Source organism: Mya arenaria, chromosome 9 (genome assembly GCF_026914265.1).
Source record: "Mya arenaria isolate MELC-2E11 chromosome 9, ASM2691426v1".
In the NCBI taxonomy this organism is placed as follows: Eukaryota; Metazoa; Mollusca; class Bivalvia; order Myida; family Myidae; genus Mya; species Mya arenaria.
The window spans coordinates 537,001-558,963 of record NC_069130.1 but is presented as its reverse complement, the minus strand read 5'-3'; the positions used below and the strand labels follow the sequence as shown (position 1 = coordinate 558,963).

The 21,963-nt window shown below is 38.0% G+C and overlaps 1 protein-coding gene across 4 annotated transcripts in view; it reads left to right on the top strand.

Annotated features, from left to right (window-relative positions):
* The first annotated feature begins 17,661 nt into the window (after window positions 1-17,661).
* Window positions 17,662-21,963, top strand: part of LOC128246625 (tripartite motif-containing protein 2-like) — a 67,425-nt gene continuing 63,123 nt past the window's right edge. For 3 of the 4 annotated variants that reach the window (XM_052964919.1, XM_052964923.1, XM_052964922.1), the window contains exon 1: window positions 17,662-17,765. The gene's annotated coding sequence lies outside the window, so the exon portion shown is untranslated. Of the gene's footprint in view, window positions 17,766-17,908; window positions 18,046-21,963 lie in introns of those variants that run through there. The other variant, XM_052964921.1, reaches the window with a different exon arrangement.

The window sequence follows — 21,963 nt, the reverse complement described above, 5'->3', positions numbered from 1 at the left end:
CGATAGTGAAGAAAGTCGCGCGAGAGTGTGGTCTTGTGTTATGGGGGAAACCGGAGAACCAAGAGAAAACCAACGTGTCCAACTTAGTGACCACCAACCAAAATCACATGTACCCAGGCTGGGAATGGAACCCGGGCGCCCTGGTGAGAAGCGAGTGTACAACCACTGCGCTAGCCGGACAACCAAGCTTTGCCTTGGAGATTGTTATTAATTATAGTAAACGAAATTAAATTAAAAAAGAAACGGCCAAAGACGTAATATTAATCAAATTGAATATCGTTAGTCTGGTGCATGCTACAACACCGTGTTAATAGCTGAGTTTTGACGTTCTTTCTTTTATTAGAGAAACTGAACTTTTTTAAAAACGAGACAAAATGCAGATCGACATATACTCGGCAAAAATGTCCTTCGACAACTCATTTGTTTTAAAATATTTCAAAGAAAATATCCACCAGTTAAATTGTTATTGAAATATATATGGCCAAACTATTACGTAATGTTGTATTCATTACGAACATGGTCAGCGTCAAAACCCTATTTGATGCAGTTACAAAAGTATTAAAATAAAAAAAAAATCATGTAAAAGTAAATAATCATTTTAATGATTGTGTTGCATTAGGAGAATGTGGCAGTTGAATTAATATATTGATCATCAGGTCAATTGTGTCTGATACTGATGCAATTAATATTCATCTCTCAGAAATTGCTACTTCATGTATAAAGACATTTGGAAGAATTAATTGGGTTACCTCTGTGACGATCTTTTGGATTTGTTGGGTTTAGCCAGGGAGTTAAATATGACTGTTTTGTCAAAGAACTTTTATATATTTGAAGTTTTGAACTATAAAAGGCTCTTAGATTCTTAAAGGCTCATTAATATTAGATGTTCACTCGGCTCTGACGCATATAAACATTTTAAATCCGTGTTTAATCCAGGAGAATACTAAGAAATGTTGTATGTCAGGAAATCCTTATCCAGATTTCAATATTCTGTCCATAAGTTGTCTATTGAAACTCTGGGCTGATATTCAAGATTAGTCTTTTGGACCTAAGAACGATGTAGCTAATCGGATTACTTGTTATTAAATACTGACCAATAGAGTAAATAAAGTCAATCATATATGACCATAAGATTAACGTAAGTTCAATGCTGAATACCAGCCCTGGTCGTCATTTGGAGACTCCATGAGAGGATACAATATGTAGACATTGTTTTGTAAATTTTGAAATTAAATCTGTGAAACAAGAACACCACGTTTTTTCAATGTCAACACTTAAGACAGGAATCACAATTTTGTATCTGTTCATCGTACAATGGTGAACATGAATTCCAAAATATATGCCATTTAGTTCATGCAATGTTTGAAATAAAAAAAAACTATATATGTTATTGATACATGTATTATTATGAAACAAAATGTTGAGGAATAATTATTAATTAACCGATAGAAAGCTGAACTCATATCTGTTGATGTTTTTTGTTTGTTTTATTCTTGCGTTGTATTATGGGTCGGAACCCTTTCTTGGAAAATTAATTTTGAAACTCAAACTGAATTACAGGATCCAGCCGAAGTTTAAAAACTCACTCAATTTAAACCCATGTCCAAGGTCTTTCTTTTCCAAGTATATGCAATAGATGGAATATAGCTAAGTAGCATAAGTTACGGTTACAGATAACAGATGACAATCGCTAATAAATAGACACTGCACATTCTCATTCAACCATGAATACATTATTATCAACTTATGTTTGTATTCATTTTCAGTACGGCTACATCGTGAAGAACACTGACATACAGATACAAACATGCCAGGGAAACATTCCAGCAATACATCTAGGTACATGTAGTCCGGAGTACATAAGGGTTCACATATCAGGGTTCACATATAAGGGTTTTCATATTAAATGTTTACATATAAGGGTTTACATATAATAGTTCACATATAAGGGTTAACATATAAGGGTTACATATAAGGGTTACATATAAGGGTTAACATATAAGGGATTACAAATAAGGGTTAACATATAAGGGTTAACATATCAGGGTTTAATATAAGGGTTACATATAAGGGTTACATATAAGGGTTACATATAAGGGTTACATATAAGGGTTACATATAAGCGTTTACATATAAGGGTTACATATAAGGGTTACATATAAGGGTTACATATAAGGGTTTACATATAAGGGTTACATATAAGGGTTAACATATAAGGGTTACATATAAGGGTTAACATATAAGGGTTACATATAAGGTTACATATAAGGGTTTACATATAAGGGTTACATATAAGGGTTAACATATAAGGGTTACATATAAGGGTTACATATAAGGGTTTACATATAAGGGTTACATATAAGCGTTTACATATAAGGGTTACATATAAGGATTAAAATATAAGGGTTAACATATAAGGGTTAACACATAAGGGTTTACATTTAAGGGTTACATATAAGGGTTACATATAAGGGTTACATATAAGGGTTACATATAAGGGTTACATATAAGGGTTACATATAAGGGTTAACATATAAGGGATTACATATAAGGGTTAACATATAAGGATTAACATATACGGGTTAACATATAAGGGTTTAATATAAGGGTTACATATAAGGGTTACATATAAGGGTTACATATAAGGGTTACATATAAGGGTTACATATAAGCGTTTACATATAAGGGTTACATATAAGGGTTAACATATAAGGGTTAACATATAAGGGTTACATATAAGGGTTAACATATAAGGGTTACATATAAGGGTTAACATATAAGGGTTACATATAAGGGTTTACATATAAGGGTTTACATATAAGGGTTACATATAAGGGTTAACATATAAGGGTTACATATAAGGGTTACATATAAGGGTTACATATAAGCGTTAACATATAAGGGTTACATATAAGGGTTCAAATATAAGGGTTAACATATAAGGGTTAACATATAAGCGTTTACATATAAGGGTTACATATAAGGGTTAACATATAAGGGTTACATATAAGGGTTACATATAAGGGTTACATATAAGCGTTTACATATAAGGGTTACATATAAGGATTAAAATATAAGGGTTAACATATAAGGGTTAACATATAAGGGTTACATATAAGGGTTACATATAAGGGTTAACATATAAGGGTTACATATAAGGGTTAACATATACGGGTTAACATATAAGGGTTACATATAAGGGTTACATATAAGGGTTACATATAAGGGTTAACATATAAGGGTTACATATAAGGGTTAACATATACGGGTTAACAATAAGGGTTACATATAAGGGTTAACATATAAGGGTACATATAAGGGTTACGTATAAGGGTACATATAAGGGTTTACATATAAGGGTTAACATATAAGGGGTTTACAATGTCACAAATCTTTACATTTTAAATACGCTGCAAGTAGATCGTGTAGTAGTAATTTCAATTAAGCAGTAAAACTTAATGACTTAACTCTAGGGAATCTTAATTATCTATGCAATAGTTCACTTCACTAACAATCATATTAAACTTAGATATACAAAATACACGTTAAAACACTACAATTAATTAATACTATTATTTATTTTTACGAACTTCTACTTATGCACCGGCATACATTCGAGGTTGTTTTCGATGTAAAATGGCCGAGGAGTTCCGAATGGTGTTAAAAAGATGTTTAAAAGTCATTAATAGTCTCCAGTTAGAAAGTGTTCGCTGGAGTAAAACCTAGCTCTAAAGTCAGTTTATAGATATTTTATACATTTCATCGTGACACTGTACAAGAACGGAAGACGTGACATGGGAACGAGATTGTCCTCAAAGCAAGTTGAAGTTTGCAAATCCTTTGATTGAAAAATCGCCCATGTTACCTCTTCGCTTCCAAAATGTTTTGACACAATTTCTAATACCTTATCTTTTATATGTATAATTGTTCGACCTTGACCCCTGACCTTTGTGAAGGTCTATACTAGGCCTAATATTACAAGGCAAGACCAAGTCGTGATGAACATGTATGCGTGAATTACTTGAAAGATGTCCAGAGTCTGTTTTGTCTGTGCAAGCCCGAGGCCCAAGAAACATACCACGTGACATAATTCACTACGTGACACGTGATAATACGCGCACATTTGTCCCTGTTCAAAACCGCGCGGTTTCTAGATTATTTAACACGTGTCATAAGTCATGACTGTTGAATACAGTCACCTGGGTTTTGTTTCTTGGGTGGAAGCGTTATTTTGTGTTTTTACGAAGTTAAATTCACAAATAATGTTGTTTTTTTTCTTCTTGAATTTTCAGAAGAAAACATTTAAAATATACACAACACTCAACTAGCGAAAGATGTTGGATGTGTATGTTCAAAGGGACTAGTTCACTTTTTTATGGTCAGACGTCTAAAACCGTCAGCAGAATGCTTCCTACGATGATTAAACATCCTCAAGGGTTCATATTAAAGCTGCACCCTCACAGATATACCATTTTTACAACTTTTTCTTTATTTTTTTGTCTTAGAAAGAGCAAATTTTTGCATAAATATCTGCGAGCAAATGATGTATATTATAAGATGGCTGACAAAAAATCAGATCGTAGATTATCATATATCTTTTCGAAAATTATTTTTTATGTCTTTAAACGGTTTAAGAAAAATGCCTTAAACATTAATTTTTAAACTTAAATGTAAAAATATGTGATCTAATTTTTGTCAGCAGTCTAATATAACTGGTTTCCATGGATTTTCGTAAAAATTGGCTCGTTCAAAGACAAGAAATAAAAAAGTTGTCAAAACGTTCAATTTGTGAGAGTGCAGCTTTAAAGATCTACAGAATTAAAATAAACCAAAAGACAGAAAATCCTCCTTTGTACTGAAAATCATGATTAACGCTATGGACAATGAACAATCTGTTCAAACGAATTGTTGGTGTTTGATCATAATATAACAAAAATTTTAAAAAAAGTTGGTAATAAATCGTTGTCCATATAAAATCTGTGAGTGAGTCCCTTAATGTATTTATGTTTCTATTCTAACTGTTGTTTTGTATACCTGAATGAGCCGAAATAAAGGTCACTGAATACTGAATATGCTCATGTTGTTTTTTATGGGTTTTTTATTGAGAATACATCGAACAATAGGGACATGCCCAGTAGCCAAATATTTCACAAATAACCTTCAAACAACAAAGATATACCACACGTGTTATAACATATCGTTCACCAATTACCTGTTCGGACACCATCTTAGAACGGTCATCGAATCAGGAGTTCACTGTATTACTGTCCCCATGGGAAATTGTATGGGGTTTTTGTCCACGGTTTTGCTCGGTATATGCTATAACTATTTCACGCAAATACCCCCTTCCCCCAACCCAAATACACCAAGGAACGCTCCACGAAATGCTCACAAATACCTCTAGCGACCGGACTACTAGGAGATTCTTGTAATGTTTAACTTTATTAAGTTATGTCCAGCATTTTTGTGATTGAATTACCCTCTCCCGCGGCCCCAAGTCCTTTTTGTCGGTTGCTGCCCGTCGTCAACATTTATTTGGTGAAGTATCTAGACAGCAACCACATTTCTACTCAATCTTCAATGCTTATTTTTCGTGTGAACACTTGGTCGGTATTTGGCAAATACTGGAAAATTTGCAAAATCGCGACCGAGCGTTCAAAGCACGCACGAACAATAATATTCATTCTTTAAATATTTACATTCGCACTTTTCATTATTTTGTGATAATAATGATCTTGGTTCAATGGTTTTCGCGTTTTTAAAAAAAAATAAAAATTGATTGATTTTTTAATTCATGTTTTATATATGCATGACCCAGGTCTTTCTTGCGAAACTCCGCCTACAGAGGTCACGAAAGGCATACACCAATTTTATCGTACAATAAAAAGTGCGAATGTAAATATTACATTAAGGTTAAATATTATATAAAAATTTAAATGCTCACTTGAGGCTCATTTTTTCTACCAATATTTATAAAACCTGATCAAAATGTTTGTTTTTGTCAATTCTGGGTCATGTTCTCAAATGAATCACATCTGGACAAAACCTAGGTCACTTGGCCAAATGTTTGAAGAACTGTTGACACTTTCTCTACCAATTCTGGGTCAAATTCTCAAATGAATCACATCTGGTCAAAACCTAGGTCACTTGGCCAAATGTTTGAAGAACTGTTGACATTTTTTTCTACCCTGGGGCAGCAGGTTTGGAAATTGGTCAGGACGTGCGTCTCTAACGGTTCGATTTCAAGTCAAGTTCAGTGAAGTTCGTGGTGGTCACCAAGCCGTACAAGTGGGTTTCCTCCGGGTACTCCGGTTTACCCCAAAACACAAGATCACACTCTCGCGTAACATCATGCCAACGAGTGTGATTGATATAATGTTGTAATAACAGGTTTCACAATCGTTGTAAAATAAATAAGTTAAGACTAATCAAAGTGTTATTATTTTAGGGCATATATTGGCGTATATAGGTCACTAGGTCAGTAGGTCAAATGTTCGGGGAAAAACACAACGATGAACAAAATAAAATTAATCAAAACTGTTTTAAATATTGTGTTAACAGAGTCATAAAATAAAATAATATAAATGTATATCTATCTACTGACTTTAGAACAAGCTTGCCAGTAGGTTTATGGGGCTGATTAAAATAAATTTGGGATGTTCGATTGAAAATGTTCAAAATATAATCAAAGGTCATTCACAAGTGCGGGGTTGGTTGGCCACTATTTTGACGTAAATAATAGAGCGAATTGTGATTAATTTTAATATTAATACGACTTAAATACTGGTTAAATTTCATTGGCCAAGACGGTGTTAAGTCATTTTGACAAACTCATCTCGTTTGATATTTAACCGGAAAATTCAAGTGTTTACTGTCAAAAATATTGACGTCAGTAGTGTATATTGAAAATGAAAAGCCTTGGGCAAAATCAATGATCAAAATTTGCAGAATTAAAATGTATTAATTGACAATTCATGAATGCATTGTTTCTTAAAATCTTAAAATATGTAAAATATAATCGTTAAAGGAATTGTTGTAAATTTGGGGACTACGTATTTCATTGGATTTATTGGAAATTTATGTCAATTTATTGACTCCTAAAATAAAAATAACTTCCGGACAAAAGTATGTGGCTTACCAATTAAGGTGCGCCAGTGTACTCGTATGTGTAACAAGTATTACTAATACGTGTGTGATTGAAGGCATGTAAACACAACAAAAACTAGTTGCGTTGAAGGATTGACAACAATTTCATAATTTTCGTCAAAAGGGCTTGATCTCTTTTGAGTTATGTTTTCGAATTTGTGAAATTTTTACAAGGAAAAAAGCGCGGGCGCTTATAAGTTTATTATATAATTGTGCTAAAACATAAATCACAAAACATGAATGTATTGACAAGTTGTGTGTCTAAGATTGTATGTGCTATTGTAATTATTTTGGTGTGTTGTAAATACAACGTAAATTGTAATAATATGGAAATACAGACAATAAGAAATAAACCACCGGACTTCGGTAGGTCTCAATGGAACCCTTCGAATATAAACTCAGATATCACAAACAGTGCTTCAAATTCGCCGAACGCCGATGATATTGACAATAATCAGAGACCTATACGGTTCCGGTGTAGGGATTTACTGCCACTGTTCGCATTGCGGAGGAATATTTTACCGCAGACGGGAAGTAGTCCGTTCGAGATAGCAGTGTACCCACCTGCAGTTTCCCCGGGTGATACTGTGTATGGTAGGTTTTGGCTAATTTTCTTCCTTTTGATTATACCTTTATGGCAAAATTAAGAATATTTTTGTGAGCACGTTATAGGCATTTTATTTTCAAAGTAATGCGCTTTGATAACACCGCCATTTTGGTAAAATTTCAATGTTGGTATGTTCTCCGAATACTGTATTGGTGTTGGTTTATAGTCATTTCGTACCCTGACCATTTCGTACCCTCCGATTTTTACCTTGGTGACCCTCTACCAAATCTCTATGCATCGAATCATATATGACTGGTTTTCAATCTTTGGCTTTTATAAAAAGTGAAAATCTTCCCGCCAGCAGAAGATAGTTCTATTTCAGAATTGATAAAATCCTTTCATAGGAATATGTCAACGGTGATTTCCTAATTATGGATTGTAGTTTTTGATTTTATTTAAAATCCTTTCTTAACGGATTGAATGCTTTTAAAATATCCCCATAGTAAGGCATGGTCCTTACGAACCCTAGTGTAAATGTCTGCTCTATAAGTTGCCCAATATTTTGCGCTTTGTAGACGATAATGGCTTCCCGGACCGGTATTCAGAAAACATCTTGAAAAATCATTTTCTAACTCAGTCAATTTCCTATGTTAAGTATTTAACTGGTCATCTTTAAAATGCTTTATTATCATTATTTTTTTGTATATATATAAAAATGGGACATCAACTTAGGTAAAGATATTACTTAAGTTGTTTTATAAATACAAGCCCTGGCCTTATATGGTTATGTGACGTTTTCTGATTTTCTGAAAGCACATCCTACACCCTCTCATTTGTATAAATGCGATGAAAGTAGATAGTAGATAAATCATCATCATCATCATCATCATCAGAAGCATCAGAAGCATCAGAAGCATCAGAAGCATCAGAAGCATCATCATCATCAGAAGCATCAGCATCAGAAGCATCAGCATCAACATCATTATCATCATCACCGCCACCACCACCAACACCATCATCATCATCAGAAGCATCAGAAGCATCAACATCATTATCATCCTCACCGCCACCACCACCAACACCATCATCATCATCATCATCATCATCATCATCACCATCATCATAAGCAACAACAACAGCAGCAGCAACAACAACAACACCAGCAGTAACTACATTTTGCTACCAATATAGCAATTGAAGGCTTGTGACTTACACGTATGCGTTCATAGAACTTCAGGCTATAATTATTATATTGATATATAATATTTATTGATAGCTTACTAATGTTACATGTAAGTTACTGAATACAGTATAATTATAATCAAATACGGAAGTACTAACGGTTTCAATATATTTCAAATTGCCTGCAGCAAAACGTTGGTTTGAATCACTATACACATTAAACCGTCTTCAAACGTTATCGATCTTTTCCGATTTGTTTGGCAAAAACATTTGCATCACTGGTATATAAATTAAATTATCAATAAACCAAAGACACGTATAATGTATTTTATGTGAATCTGTAGAAATCACATAAACAGTGGCATGTCTTTATGTTTCTTTTGTTGTTGTTGTTGGAACATTATGCCAGTTGTTTTGCTAATCTTGGCAAAGTCATCAAGGGACGATCAAGAATTTGGCGTTAGAGTGGGTGCGCGTTGGTACACACCCCGTCCCCACAGTATTCGTGTGCCAGTTTTGGTTGACTACTAGCGTGAACTGGTCCGTTACCCTTTTGTGCTATATATACGACACAACAATTTTGCTGGGCATATTGCAGGGGTGCGCCAGCCTCACACACGCCTGAACTCGCATTGTTGTTGTTGTTGTTGTTGTTCTTGGTGATGATTGTTGTAAATTAAAGTATCCGATGTACAATCAACAAAAATGCCTGGCTGCTCACTCCATGTAATGTGACGGTATTATTTGAAATAGTATTGCTTGCGAATTACTAATATGTAAAATAAATGGCTGGACTTTCTTATAGATAAAATTATTTCAGTTTGTATTTTCAAGTTTTTTTTCATGTAACTGAAATTGGGCGTAAACATATCTGTTTCGAATTCCTTCAAGTACAAAAAATCTTGTTAGTCATTGTTTTGCGGGTATATGGTTTACCTAAAAAAAATCATTATTTTATAAAATACTATAACTGTTAAGGCACTCAAAATTAACATGGTTGTACAGCAGATACCATAAAAGGTAATTGGTTTGTCAAGGAAAAATAAATTTACCCCAGAATAACTTAAGTATTAATAATTTCTTCTATCCCTCCATAGTGCGTGTGCGGGCGAGTGCAGGTCACGTGATCAGGGGGTTCTTCCTACAGGGCGTCCCCAGCAGACAGACGGCCGGAAGTTACATCACCACAGGCCGATTCGTCCCTTCTTTACAAGTTAACTTACAGGTATGTGAAATCAAAGTCGTTCAGAGTTTCTAAAAGTCTGCTGCGTTATGGCTTGACCCCGTCGTGGGTCCAATCACTTTCTAAAGGAACCCGCTAATGTTTCGGACCAAATATAGACATATGGTTTATAGTAGTGGTAATATCTACTTATTCAAAAATATGCAAACACGCGGGAGGCTTTTAAAACACGCTAACGTTTAATACATAAGGAATGAATTCTGCTAGGTAGACATACCTAGTAATCTTTTTTAATGGAAAAATACGTAAAAACTTCGAAAAAAATAATAATTGTAGGTACTATGTGGAACTTCAGTTAGTAAGTTTCAATGCATTGTACACATCGATACATTTCTTCTTCTTTTTTCGCTATTCTATCATACGGAGTACAGCCCCTTTAAACCCGGGTGGTCATGTTTGGAATCTAGTATGCTAGATAGATTAAACGATTATATTACAACGTTTTTGTCGTTAAAAAGGCATAAAAGGTCAAGTAAACATAGTCGTGTACTCAAATTATCATACATGTACGCCACCAAGTATGTTTACCTTTACAGTCATGCGGGTCGGCGGACGACAGTGCCAGTTCCAGTCAGGGTGCCCGTCAAACCGAGGTTGTCCTGCAGTGGACGGTACCCCAGGAGCTCGGAGATGTGCACTTCCGGTAAGCGCGCGCAATCATTGCTTCGTTTCAATATTCATTGTTGATAAATAAAACGTTCTCGTACTTTCTTTTTCGAGCGTGTAATAATAAACGAATATAATTTTCATTCTGGCAATAGGAATAATAATTTGCATCTTCGAAACAAAATATATTTAAAAAAGTAATCTCACTGCAAAACTAGAAACTTAAATTAAGCAATAATGGTAATTTTAAACGTATTTCAGTGGAACGGTTGTGGGTGCGAGGCGGCAGTACTGGATGGACGTGCGATCTGCTGACGTCACTGTGGTCGCCGCCGGCCTAGACGCCGTCATCAACCATCCTGAAACTGAGCTCCCCGGCGCTACCCCCGGAGCAGCGCAAGGCCCGAACTCTGGATCCATTAGTTCCGGTCATATAAAACCAGCTGAAAATGGCGTCAAAACAAGCGCGATTGACGATGGAAACAACATTCAAGATTCTGATAAAAGCGGAAGTAGAATTATCGACACGACATTAGTGCCAAATTCTGACAATTCTGTAAACCCCGAAGGCCTGTCTCAATCCGTGTCTGAAACGTTTGAGAGTGTAAACGGTCCCATGGAGTCCGTCAAAGAGGTTTTGCTACACCAGGGCATCAGGGGAGTGGCGAAAATAGCAACCGGGGAAATTATAGAGCCGGAGTCGAGTGTGCTGGTCGATCAGCCGGAAGAAGAGGATGAACTAACAATCGATATTCCTAACACTGGGTCAAAACTTGAACACAGATACATTTACAATCCTATGAACAAGCATCCTGAGGATTTTGAACCGCCACAGACATCGGAGTTTATTGGCTCGCTGGTGAAAGGCATGATGAGTTCCGGGGGCGGCGGAGGCGGCGGTGGTGGCATGGGTTCAATGTTGAATATGTTAGGAACGATGAACAAAATGAAAGGCATGTTTGGTGGTGGCGGCGGAGGCGCGCCTAGTCAAGCGCCTGGGGGTCTCGGAATGTTAGGGCCGCTGTTAGGTGGTATGGGTAGGGGCGCGCCTAGTCAAGCGCCTGGGGCTCTCGGAATGTTAGGGCCGCTGTTAGGTGGTGGGGGCGGGGGCGCGAGACCAACTGGTGGCGCACCAGGAGGTGGGCTAATGTCCGGCCTGTTGGGATCAATGCTCGGTGGTGGAAACAAGGCTAACACCGGAAATACTGGAGGTGGAGGAGGAGGCATAGGGAATTTATTGGGAGGTTTAGCGCCAAAGCCTAGTGGCCAACCTGTGAAACCGAGAACGGAAGAACCTTCACTGGCCGACCTACTCGGTGTTGACCCATCTACGGTTGTTGAAAGTGCACCAGCTGCACAACCAATAGGCAACAGCGTGCAAGGAACAACTGGAGGCGGTTCTAAATTTGGGAAAATCATTAAATTTGCTCCCATGGCCATGGGCGCCTTTGGACTCATGTCAAAACTAGGCGGCGGTAAAAAGAACCAAGGGATGCCACCAGGATTTCAACAACAGGGCATGCAGGGACGACCACCGTTTGGACAGCAGGGACAACAGGGCGGCTTCGGTGGCATGGGCGCCAATGGCCAGCAGCAATTCGGCATGCCACCCGGCGGCCAGCAGAACGGCATGTTTGGACAACAACCGCAGCAGGGTATGGGCGGGTTCGGCATGGCGCCAACACAGTCGACGGCCGGGTTTGGGGGGCTCGGTGGTGGACTCGGCGGGCAAGGCGCTCAGGGAAATTCTAACCAGCAGATTTTACAGCAACTACAGCAGGCTCAGGCACAGATCGCTCAACTTACGGCCAAGATGAACAGCGGGAACGCGGGAGGCGGCTTTGGTAGCACCGGAAGTTCTTTGTTTGGCACCGGTTCTATGGGCACCTCAAGTCTTACCATGCCGACGAACACATTGTTCGGTCAGACAAAACTGCAGACAGATCCTAAAAATGATATGCTGTTAAACGAGCTGATCAAACAGAACCAGTTGCTGATGCAGCAGAATCAACAGTTTATGAATACAATGGCGACAAGCCAGCTTCAACCGCAAACTAACCCGATGTCAGTATCCGGCGGAGGATTTAGTGGTTTGAATCCTTCAGCCACTCATCAGAGCCCAAACACTGTACAGCCCTCGAATAATTTTGGAGGCGGAAGCTTTCTGAATAATCAAAGTCCAGCAAATAACATGCCAACATTTAGTGGCGGTATGCAGCAGACTCAACCAGCATTTACCGGAAGTAGCTCGAATCTCGGCAATATGTTCGGAATCGGGGGCGCAGGTAGTTCACCATCTGGTCAAGGTGCAGCAAGCACAGGGAGCACCATGGGTGGGATGTCAAATATGTTTGGTAGCGGCGGAGCAGGTGGCATGGGCACGGGCGGCGGAAATACAATGAGTGGAATGTTTGGAGGTGGCAGTGGAGGAAATACCGGGGGTGGCGGCGGCGGGGGTGGACTTGCTGGCCTTATGGGAGGCGGTGGAGGTGGAGGCGGCGGGTTAGCTGGCCTTATGGGAGGCGGCGGCGGTGGGAACGGTGGAGGCGGAGGATTAGCTGGCCTTATGGGAGGCGGTGGCGGTGGAAACGGTGGAGGCGGTGGGTTGGCTGGCCTTCTTGGAGGTGGCGGAGGAGGCGGGGGTAGCCCACTGGCCGGCTTACTTGGAGGAGGTGGAGGTGGCGGTGGAGGAGGAAATCCCCTTGCTGGGTTACTAGGCGGCGGTGGAGGAGGTGGTGGTATGGATATGGCAAGTTTACTGGGTAACGTTGACACCAACGCCCTCTCTGGTATGCTTGAAGGAGAGGAGGGAAAGAGCCTCATGAACTCCATTAATGGGATGATGAGCGGTCCCCAGGGCGGGAACCTGATGAAGGCGATGGAGGGGATGATGAGCGGCAACATGGACCCGTCCGAGCTCACGAACGTCATGTCCGGTATGAACCCAATGGAACTGATGTCCATGGCCAACCAGGCACAAGGGCTGCTCTCCAAGACGGGCGTTGATCCAACACAGCTCCTTGGTTCCCTCATGGGCTAACAGTGTGAAAGCAAACATGCGCATGCAAGTTGCAAGATTAATTCATGCGTAGCTAGGCAACAAACATGGACGCAATGCTTTTCAATGATGTAGTACCTTTATTTAAAGTAAAAAAGATTATATTGAGGAAGCACATAAATATTGAAATTATTCTGGATACAAAATTACACTTAGAGGTACATGTATAGTTATATTCAAGTCCTAGATGACTAATTCAGCAAACGTTAGTATGCCCGCAGGTATAAATTCGAGAAACACATCATGACATATAGATACTTAGATTTTAAATTATTATTTTACTGTAGTATTTGTACATCTAGTATGCCATGTATATAATTAATAAATATTTTGTAAATATATGCTTTGTCCTCTCCCTTTCGAAACAAAAGCAGGGCTCCGGGTGCGAATACAACCCATTATTAACTTATTAGAGCATAATAGACACTAAAAATGTCTCACAACTAGCGCCCCCCCCCCAAGTCGTCAATGTTTACTATTTATTTCAATATAGGTATAAAAAGATAATAAAATACGCCTGGGGGAGGGGGGTACCACCAAACCCCCTTCCAACACTGTAATCCCACTCAAATTCGGTTCTCAGTGAGGGGCACAAGTCAAAAGGATCCGCCCCTGTCAATATGCTTTACTTACAGGCAATAGTATTTTGTGTTTAATTTTTTTATTTGAAAGTGTCACTCCTCCTTCACTCGGCAGTGAAATTTTCTTGCATGTATACCACGAACACACCCATAAGTGGCAATATCGGTAAGGCATATCACAGGGACACATGTATACAGTCGAAACTCGCTATGTCGAAGTCGTTGGGACATCGGGAAATGCTTTGACATAACGAATGTTCGATACAACCGAAATACGAAACATGCCTTACTAAACCCAACACGTTCGACACAACCAGAATATCGAGTAAACAGAGTTCGACATAGCGAGTTTCGGCTGTACAGTATATAATTCATGCTCCATCCATGACTTGAAAAGGGCAGGGTGCTAGGTCAGAAAAGGGACTTTTGATGCGCAATGAATTACCCTTAATGGGGTACTTGGAAGGGACAATGCTCAATCCAAACTCTGTTCTCTAGATGTTCTGGTATGTCGAACTGTTTTCTTTTGCGTTTGGTTAAGACCGACATGTTTTGTATTTCGGGTATATCGAAATTTCTTTATCTCGAAGTGCTTCCCGAGGTCCCAACGCCATCGACACAGCGAGTTGTTACTCTACTTTCAATACAAATAGTTTCTTATGAATGCCTTAGCTGTTATCTTACTTAGGTGCCCACATTTTGTATAAACGTGTTCTAGTATATTATTTCTATACATATATTTAAAGTTTACTTGACAATATATCCCAATAAATATTAAATACTATTCAAAACTGTAAGAGAAACCAGGTTGTACGCAATTCGTCTCTGTCAAACAAAACAAATAATACCAGAACACCCCCGAATACACACACACACCCTGCTATTCAGGCCTAGCTGGAGCACTGTATAAATATGAATGATAAGAACACAGTTTCTTTATTCCGCTATATTAAGAATTACCATTTCTGCGCCTATTGCCATAGCCATATCCCGGAAGGTGGCTTTTGCGTTGTCCTCGCGAGATGTATGTTGTGGTCTAGCTAGTTCGTCACACTTTCAAGTGTCAATCATTGACCTTGACCGTTCTAAAACAGCTATTATTGGTAGCACCGTTTTTTGCAACAATCTCTGTCACCATTCGGAGCTCCTCGGCCAGTTTTATCGAAAACAACCTTTGTTTTCGATAAAATGGCCGAGGAGTTCGGAATGTCTCAGTCACATTGATCTTACCAGAGTTATAGTTATTGAGTTGTTTTTGTTTTTCCATGCGTTACTGTATCGTCTTTGTTATGGATCAACCACGATTTTAACGGGTACCAGGTTATAAGAATAAGAAAAAAACTGAATATGGTAACATCAACTGCGATTACATTTGAGGTCAGTGAAGTCAAGGTTACGGTGACTGAAACCCAAAATACTTTTTTTTTTATTCATGTTCATTACTAATCCGACCGAAATAAGGATTGAGGGCTGTTAACTTCAGAATTTTTTTGCTCGGAAAGTTGCATCAAAAGCATAAGGAATGACCTTGAAATTAATGTAAATGGCTTTTGAAACATGTTCATTTGGGGCCAAAACCTATATGCTCATTATGATGAGCTTCCCGACCGCCCAGCTTCGGGTACGGAAGGTTCGGGTTCAAACTCTGGCGACGTCAAACCGAAAGACGTTAAAATATGGTACCAGTGGCACCCTTGCCTAGAACTCGGCATAAGGGGGGATTAAATAAATGGTATACTCAGTTCTGGATAAACCCTGATACACCGAGCACGTTAGGACCTCCGTTACATTTGCTCAACGGCGACCGTAGGACCCGACATCGATAGATACGTGCCGCGGGCGGCTGCAGAGGATCTACGATGGCCGCAGGGTAACCGTACGGTGTATCCGTGTATTTTGCAGGCCGTTTAGGTCACCGTTGGGTTTATAGCGCGAAGTAATATTTTTTCATTTTTTCATCGCCAGCCACGCCATAGAGCGGATCGACCAAACGTCGGACGCACGGTGCGTTTGCCGTACGGCTGTCCTAGGATTTTATTAATATAACGGTGACTTTTGCGGACCCCCAATAAATCGCGGCGGCCTTGTTCAACTTTAAGGCCCTATGGTGGTTTTAAGGCGTCCTTATTCTGCGTTGGTATTTGTCAAAAAGAAAAACAACAACGGCCGCTGCACGGAATCCCTAAGGCGATTGTGTGTCATCATTTCAAAGGCTGTTTGGCAGCCGCAGGTTTTCTGTCTCCACAAATTCAAAATGCGCCGTGCTGCTACCTAACATGTGTATAACTACTACAGCATGTGACCGTAGGAATACTCACGGCGGCGGTCGTAGGTGATACTGGTCGTAGGCATTTCAGACCCTACGACCGCCGTTGCAAATGTGACTGTGGCATACTGCATAATAGAACCAAGAGAGATCTTTTCGAAAAGCTAGGGATCCGCACCCGGATCTCTTGTGTCTCGCTTTGTTTCTGAAATATAAATTAAGCCGTGATAGCGTCGATACGGGGTCAAGCCATAATGCAGCCAATGGGCGCTGAGAGACCTTAATAAACTAAATTAAACAAACAAACGATTAATAATAATGTATGTGGATAGTGGGGAAGCTTGGTGTATAGTGGAGAGGAAAGTATGTCATGAGTATAAACTATAATTATGAATACAAACTCCATAACCACGTCGTACAACCTGTGAAGTACCTTGGATGCACTATCTATGACCAATTGGACTAGGCGAACAACATTTGACATAATTTTTTAGCAAACAGAAATCTTAGCTTCTTCGTCCGAAGAAACCTCAACATTGCGTCAACCACTATTAAGAGCAAATATCCACCATTTCCACACCCCACTCTGCAAGACAATTTACCGTCACACTCGTAATTTCCCCCAAGGCCAGTAATGTCAGGTACGTCCACGTTTCCTGGTTCATTGTTTGGGCTGAATCCGAGAGTGGAACAGCCTCCATGCAGTCACCATGCCAGCCCGTTAAGTTGACGCCCTAAAGGCTCAAATTCCTCTCATTCCTCTCGTTTTAATTATTCACTGTAGTTATCCTCACTTTCATTTCCTGGTGGTGGTGGTGGTGGTGGTGATGAAGATTATGATGATTATGATGATGATGATGATGATGATGGTGATGATGATGATGCTACTGCTGCTGCTGATGATGATGTTGGAAAAGGGGGGGGGGGGGTTACGGCGGTCATACAGCGGTCGGCATGGGAGGACACTGCTTTTGAATGAAGACGTGAACGACATTATTATTCGGGATTTTATTTTGTCAACAAGAAAGTTATCTCCCTTGAAGAAAATGGCCTGATAGGGACAAGGATGAATATATTGTAACATTTTTGGCATCCTGTACCATAATTTAGCAACATATTTCGTTTCTGTTGCACTGGTAAGTGTCATATATTATTATGTTGTATGTTCCTTTTTGTTGTTGACGAAAATATAGTTGCCTTTTGGGAGAAAATTCGATGGAATAAGGCGAAAGAGAAGTTGAGGTCAGAGGTCAAATGCTTTGTTACATATTTTGATGGGTTTATTTTATGTGTTTGTATTTTCTGTTTAGCTTAAAAATCTGGAACTTATATATGTGCAGTGTTTCTTTTTCGAAATAAGGACCCTACTTACATTGGCAAAAGAAATTGGATTCAGGAATTTTCATTGATTAACAGGTAGCACGTTCTGGTACTGGAAAAATGATAAATTAATTGTTTTAACCAACAAAATTTGTCTCGTGTGTTAATGTTATTAATCTGTCATGACATGTTAAACAATCAACAGTCTATTCATAATGAAATGGCTTTAAACACTTGCTTAACCAGTGTCTATAAGTATTACAACATGTAATGAACCAGTCAATTGCTGTGTGAATGCGGTGATTTTGTCTTCATGCCAAAAATAGCAGGGAATGCGCCTTACCTAGGGTCCCTGGGGTGCAGGGGCATTTGGCGGGATTTAACCAGCAGCTCATTCCTACAGGGCAGGGACTTTACCCTGGCTTGGCTGGACCAAAAGTCCCAGCTATTCCCTGGCCCTGGGGGGTGGTTACAATTGACTGGTGCTTAACATTTGCTGCAGATAAGACGCCGTATTGATTGGTACTGAATTATGAATATTATTAATTCAATAAATTGTATATTCAGTCGAAACAACTTAATAAAAATCTATGCTGTAAAAGTACAGTCAGTGAATTTATGAGGCCATTTTATATCTTGTAAATTTCAAAGTGTTTTTACACAAGTTCAGTACCTTATCTGTTACTTTTATGGTCTGATCATGTAAATATTAAAAAAGAAAAAAAATAACTTTGTGCTTACTCTTCAGTCAAGGTCCAGGAGAGTTCTAATTTTGATGCTTTTAAAAATTTAACCTGTCATTGTCCTGCAAAAGCAGGAAAGTGGATTTGGTGTGACTGTGAGTTGTGTTTTAGCTAGTGATCGAGTTAAAGGACGCTGTACCCTGTAGTTTTTTTGGTAGCACCGCTCTGCCCTAATGGAGGCCAGTATATGCACTCATCTGCCTTCATAGAATTGAATGATTTAGGTACTCGAAACGATTTCTTTGTTTTGTTTAAAAGCTTATTATATAATTATAAACACATAAAAATTCATATATTATTTATCTGGCAGTTTAAATCTAAATCTTGTGCAATAACCTGGCAAACTCATTTCTCACCTTTTGTAGATTGTGGACAAGGCTAATAAAACACAAAAATTATATTGAATGAGGGGCAAACAAATCCCCCAAAATGGATTATCAGTTCCTAGCATATCAATAAATTGGAACTTTTAGCTTAATCTACCCTATAAGATGATTACATGTATATGATGAACAATACTTGAATCATGTTTGGTAGTGTTTCCTTTGTTTTTGCATTTATTCCTGTATCGGAATGGTAGCTGTTCAATAACTAGTATGCTTATTAAAAATACCCTTTCACTTATTTTCATGCTAGTTATTGAATGTTGTCCTTGACAAGGAGGTACAAAAGTTATAAATGTCATCCGCAATCCTTGAGAATGAAATTATACACTCACACTGATGTTCATGTGTATAATTCTCCATAACTGGATATGTGTATGCAGTAACTATTAAAGTCATCATGTACTACTAGATTAATCATAGATCAACTTTGAACTGCCATGTCAAAGCACCAACTATTCAAATGGGGAAATATTTTCAGTGCCCCTTACACATACTCAAAAGGTCGGTGACCCAGGAGAGGGGCAATTTTTAGCTGATAATTACAATATCGGGTGTTAACATATAATTTAGAGCAGGGTGACACCCAAGATAAATAGGGTAAGTGATTTGACATTGATGTTCTTAAAGGGTTAGTGTTGTCTTTCTGTTTTCTTCTAAGAGGGTTAAGTGCTGGCCCCAGGCTTTTCATCATTTAATGTTTCCCTGTTTTAAAAGATAGCTGTTTAACTTGTAAATTTAGGAAGTTTTATTTAAATTGTAGATTTCTGTATATTAAGATTATTTCTTATTTGCTTACATTCTGTTTAAATAAAGAATCTTGGAATGTAAATTATGATCACTTTTCAAACCTTTTGTTGCCTGGCAGTATTAGGTTGTCTTTCATCAGAGATTTAGTGTTTATTTAAAAAAAATATGAATGAACATTTTGTTTTTTTCGTCTCAAATGACACCCTTTCAGTATGTTTTTTTTTCTGAAAACCTATATTTTATGTCTTAACCGCTAGTGCAATATTGTCAGAGAGTAATAATGTGGCTTATTGTAAAGTTTTGAATATATTGTGTTTCGGCTTTCATTCGATTTCAATGTAAACAGGCTATTATAATAACACGATTAAAAATAAGTGGATGGTCATTTGAGGTCATTGTGACCTATGAAACTTTATTGCACTAATTTACATAGTCAACAAATATTGTGTAATAAACTTGGTGTATAAGCATGATAAATATATATTACATAACCATTGTAATAAAGTTTAAAGTTTAGTACCCAGTATATTTGACTAAGGAAATTGTCCAGAGTTTGTGTGTGTTTAGCCAAAGTTAGACAAGCTGGCTCTGTTTAATAGATGAAATATGATATTTGATTACATGTTTACATGAATTAAATTGAACCATGATGGTGTGTGTTATATAATGTTTGAGCAACGTATTAGCTAAGGTTGGAACTATTTAACATTACTAGGCAGTGCTCAAGCTAGGCCTAAATAGCAGGCTGGGGCACACTGATGCCCTTTTTAGCACCCTTTTGCCTTTTTACTACACCCTGCTGTGCCCATATGTTTAATTGACGGAGTCAGTTTTCAGAAATAAGTATAAAAATTGTAAATGTACATAATTTTGACACTAAAATAAAGGTAACAGCTCAGATATTCATAATAAACTATATATAAATATTGTATTAATAGTAGTTACTTAGATACACAGTAAAAAATGAACATTGGCCCTTGTAAGTGCCCAATTAAGGCTCATGAAAACGTGCCCTTTCTGACTTAGCACCCTGCCCGGGACTGCTAGGCTTCCCATTGTATAACCTACATATATATACATGCCACATCACCCGGTTGGGGAGAAATTCCACCAGATTTTCGCTCCATCTCCCGGTGGGAGGTGAATATTTCCTGAAAATTAAAATTTGAGAGTGTAATAAGGAAAAATGTAGACTAGATTGCTTTGTATATGATACATTTTTTTTACAACAGATACAAATACTACATAAGCTACTTTTGAGTTTTCAGTTAAAAAGATTTAAATGCTTTTAAATACAATTAATGCTTTTAAAAGTAGAACACGCAAAAAAATCCTGTTCCAAAACGATAAATGACTTTCAATGAAGAACAACCTTGATAAAATCTGGTGGTATTCTGAGCAAAAAATATACCCTTCCAGAAATATGACATACTGTACTCAATAACAGCAAAGAAGAATAAAAGTGCAGGAGATTTTTATATTTTTGCTTATATAAATGTTAGCAGAAAAGATTGCCCTTATCAAAATTAGACTTCCGTGTTTACATTTAAGTGCTTTGCTTCAAACTTTTGAACAAGCCCTGCTTTATAACATCCTGACTCACAGTCCTTTAATGAGGCCAAAAAATGGTATGGTTAGGGTTACATCCTTTTCAAAAACAGGTATAGGGTAGGTAGGCTTTTTATTTTATATTTTTTTGAGGCTTTTTGTTGGAAAGTTAGCTTTAAAGGTTTTAAAGGTTTTTAACAACTATTTCGTAGGCAGGGTTGGATTACCCAAACCAAATCTTTGTTAGTTTTTTACACCTAATATCCATTAGTCATGGAAATTAATCAAGACATATTTTTCGTTTTAGGACCTTTACTTGAATGTCTGTCCAGGTTGATTGGTATGTTTTCAAACACATGAACATTAAGGATAAAAAAGCAGCTTCAGATTTCATAGTTGTTAAAAATCGCAGTATAAATTGATGTGGAGAAAGGGCTTACAAATGTTGAAGTTGTTCAGAAGTGTGCCTCACTTGAAAAGATAAAAGGTGAACATTATTGGCTTGATCAAGAATGAGGTGGAAAATTATAAATTATTGATAAGGCCGATATATATATAAATGGCTTGTTTGGCATTTCCTGAATAATGAT